The 3,722-nt window shown below is 46.6% G+C and overlaps 1 protein-coding gene across 1 annotated transcript in view; it reads right to left on the minus strand.

The window, feature by feature from the left end:
• PELI2 (pellino E3 ubiquitin protein ligase family member 2) overlaps nucleotides 1-3,722 on the minus strand; it is a 123,745-nt gene that overhangs the window by 4,360 nt on the left and 115,663 nt on the right. The window lies entirely within an intron of this gene.

Consider the following 3,722-nt stretch of genomic DNA (forward strand, 5'->3'; position numbering starts at 1 on the left):
AATCTGACCGCTGCCTCAGCCGGGGCAGGTGCTCTAAGGCCCGGGGTGCAAAACCAATACAAACCTCACCCCCACCCGGAAGAGCCTTGTTCCTTAGTAGTAAAAGCCACACAGGCTCCAGCTAAAGGTCCGTAAGGTGTTGCAAGTGCTATGGGAGGCCACATCACAGCAGTCCCAACGGGGACTCTGCCAGGCTCTGAATCTAGGCTCTGTCACTTTCTAGCTCTGCGACCTTGAGTCCCAGTGTGTCAGTTTCCTCTTCTGTAGAATGCAGATAAGGGGATTGTGAGGGTTAAAAAGTCATTGCAAGTAAAGTGCCTGGAACACTGTCTGGCATGCAGTGAGCACTGTGTAAATGTTTGCTCCCGTTACTCTGATAATGGCAAATTCAGAAATGGTTTTTAAAGGGTTTTCCTAGAACAGAGATTTGAAAAAGATGTAGTTAGGAGTCAGCAGGTGGGAGAGGAGGCACACCAGGAGGAGGCAGGAGAAGGCCAAACACCGTGTGCATTGCGGGAACAAGGGGTTCAACAAGGTTAAACAGACAGTTGAACATGGCTGGATAGGGCACAGGGCGTTGTGGGGCAGGACAGGAGTTCCAGGGTGGAGAGGTCGGTTGGCCTCAGTGCCTAAAGGGTGCCCCTGGGCAGTTTTAGGAAGTTATAAAACAATGATGTGCCTTTCCAAAAGGTCCCTTCCAGAAGTGGAGGCCGGGCTGATGGGTGTAACTGGAAGTGGAAACAGTGGGAGCTCTCTCTCCAGGCAAAGAGGGCCGGTGCAGCTCAGCAAAGAGAGTATGGGTGGCACAGATGTTAAATGTGGAGGAACTGGACTCACAGTCTTCAGCTCCGATTCAGGAAGAAGGCTTCTACGTATCTGGCTTCACTGCCTATAGAGAACGGGGCTTCCCGGGGACAGATGATCTAGAGCAGTGGTTCTCAACCTGTGGGTCGCAACCCCTTTGGGGGTCGAACGACCCTTTCACAGGGGTCGCCTAAGACCATCAGAAAACACATATATAATTACATACTGTTTTTGTGATTAATCAGTATGCTTTATGTTCCATTTGTAACAATGAAAATACATCCCGCATATCAGATATTTACATTATGATTCCTAACAGTAGCAAAGTTACAGTTATGAAGTAGCAACAAAAATAATTTTATGGTTGGGGGTCACCACAACATGAGGAACTGTATTAAAGGGTCGCGGCATTAGGAAGGTTGAGAACCACTGATCTAGAAGAAATGGCAGATTTTGGGGGAAAGATAGTAAGGTCAGTTTTGGGTTGTGCAAAGTGTCTATAGTGTAATGCACAGAAGGCCGGTGTGGCTCAGAGAAGCACATCTAGGATTTATCATCATCTAGGTGAAACCCTGGAGTGGAAGAGACTACCCACTGGGGTCCCTGGGAGGGCAGGAGGCCAAGGACAGAGCCAGGGAACCCCCCGCCCCCCACTAAGGCTGGGGTGCAGGAAACGAACCATGTAAGGAGAAGAGCGGATGGGGAAGATCAGAAATTTTGTCATTCTCTGGCTTAAAGGACTGTGCTGGCTCTCCACTGCCATCAGGATGAAGCCCAAACTTCTAACCTTCACAATATGGCCACTCGACTTCAGCTGCTGCAGCTCGCAGTGAAACAGGGCTGCCTGTGATGAGTGCACGCAGTTCAAGTCTATGGATGCACTGAGCTGGATTGCCCACAGGCATGTGCACGAGTGCTCTCTGAGTAGCATTCTCCATCACACCCCACCCCATGTCTATCCCTCACTTGGGGAACTCCCACTCATCATTCAGGTCTTGCTGGGATGTCGCTGATTCAGAGTGCAGCCTGTGGCCTGCCTTCGGAACCATAGTGGCTACCCACACAGTGGCCTGTTTTCTTCCTATCTGTACTCTCTTATGTGCTACCTCTATCTATGAACAAAATGTGTAGCTTTTCTCTAGAATACAGTGTGGGGGGCAGAATGGGGAAGATACCACTGTGCAGAGGCAAAGGTTTGGATTTTATTTTGTAAACTAGAGACCCAGTGCATGAAATTCGTGCATGGGTAGGGTCCCTAAGCCTGGCCAGCCGTCAGGGCTGATTGGGGCCTTCCTTCGTGACGTGCTGCCCCCTGGTGGTCAGCGTACATCATAGTAAGCAGTCAAACTCCTAGTTGGTCGAACTCCCGAGGGGATAATTTGCATATTAGCTTTTTATTATATAGGATTCTACAAAAGGGGGACAAGGAGAAGGCACAAGGAATAGACAGGGTGGTGGAAGTGAGAGATAGTTAAAATCTACAGGCCCTGAAATATCAGATGGCTAAACTTAGAAAACAGAATCGAAAGCCCTATCCTCCACCTGTAGCAAGTGACAACCTTTTAAAGCCTGGTTTCCTTGTCTGTAAATAGTAACAATACTGACCTCCTAGGGCTGCTTTGAGTGATGTCTGAGAGAGAATTTACATAGAGCACTTGGTACAGCCTATGCGTAGTAACACTATGGTTATTTTTTATTTTTAATCCTTGCATCCACGAGGACGGAGGACGTGCTTAGACAGGAGAAGGGAGAGAGAGAGAGAGAGAGAGAGAGAAAGAGAGAGAGAGAGAGAGATACATGTGAGAGAGAAACATGGATCAGCTGCCTTCCATACATGCCCTCACCAGGGGTTGAATGCACAACCCAGATATGTGCCCTGACTGGGACTTGAACCTACAACCTTTCAGTGCACGGGATAAAGCTCAACTGACTCAGCCACTGTGGCTGGGCAACAATATGGTTATTTTATAATTTCACCTAGAATTAGGTAAGCAAATCAACTTAAATGAATTTACCTAATTTTACAGAAAACCAATATAGTGTAATCAATACTTGAGTCTACTAGAGTGGTATTATAAATGTTACCATGTTATCATTAACTAGGTAAATGAGAAAGACACAATTCACAGTTCACTCGCTTATTTATTTACTCAGGGGTAAATAAAATATTTTCCCCACACTTAATTAAAGTACCAAGGGCTCATCATGTGCTGTAATAATGAGCAACTGTGGTGACTTGTTAAAAACACGCTAGTAAATTGATTCACATTAAACACTGAGTATGATGTTAATACAAAACCCTCTACCAGGAGGAAAGACTGTTGTCATAACAAACATTCTGGACTTTTAGCTGACCACCTTAGTTCAATATTTCCATATTAAATTACAAATGCTATTTCAACACACACAATTTCTATCAACTGCTACTGGTAACACGCATAGGACCAGAGTGTTACACACTGGAATGGAAGTGCAAAGGATCAGCAGGCTTTCTTCTTGGAGAGAGACAAACTGCTCTCCAAGTTCTCAAGTGGGGATCACAGGAGGATGTCCCTTCATCCCCACAGTGTCACCCAAAAGTCCAAGACCAGACTGACAGAAACTGGAAACCTTTACTGTTGGCTGGGTCAGTGATGTACTACCAGACAGTACAGCACAGCTTTACGTAGGTCTCAGGGTCACTTCCAGGGAAAACTAACATTAGTCTATATTAACATACTTTGGAGTTGTCTCTGGCACACTACAGCATATAAGCTGGGTCACTACACAATTCCAAGAGTGGGCAGGACACGCATCCCGGGTGTGCCCTCTGGGATAAACAAGCCCTTTTGTGGATTGCTATGAATGCTTTACATCTGCCCAGGAGGCAAATGCTCTGGTGTGACCATCTCAGATGAGAGCCAGATGTGACTCCTCAC

This window comes from Myotis davidii, unplaced genomic scaffold (genome assembly GCF_000327345.1).
Source record: "Myotis davidii unplaced genomic scaffold, ASM32734v1 scaffold281, whole genome shotgun sequence".
NCBI lineage: Eukaryota > Metazoa > Chordata > Mammalia > Chiroptera > Vespertilionidae > Myotis > Myotis davidii.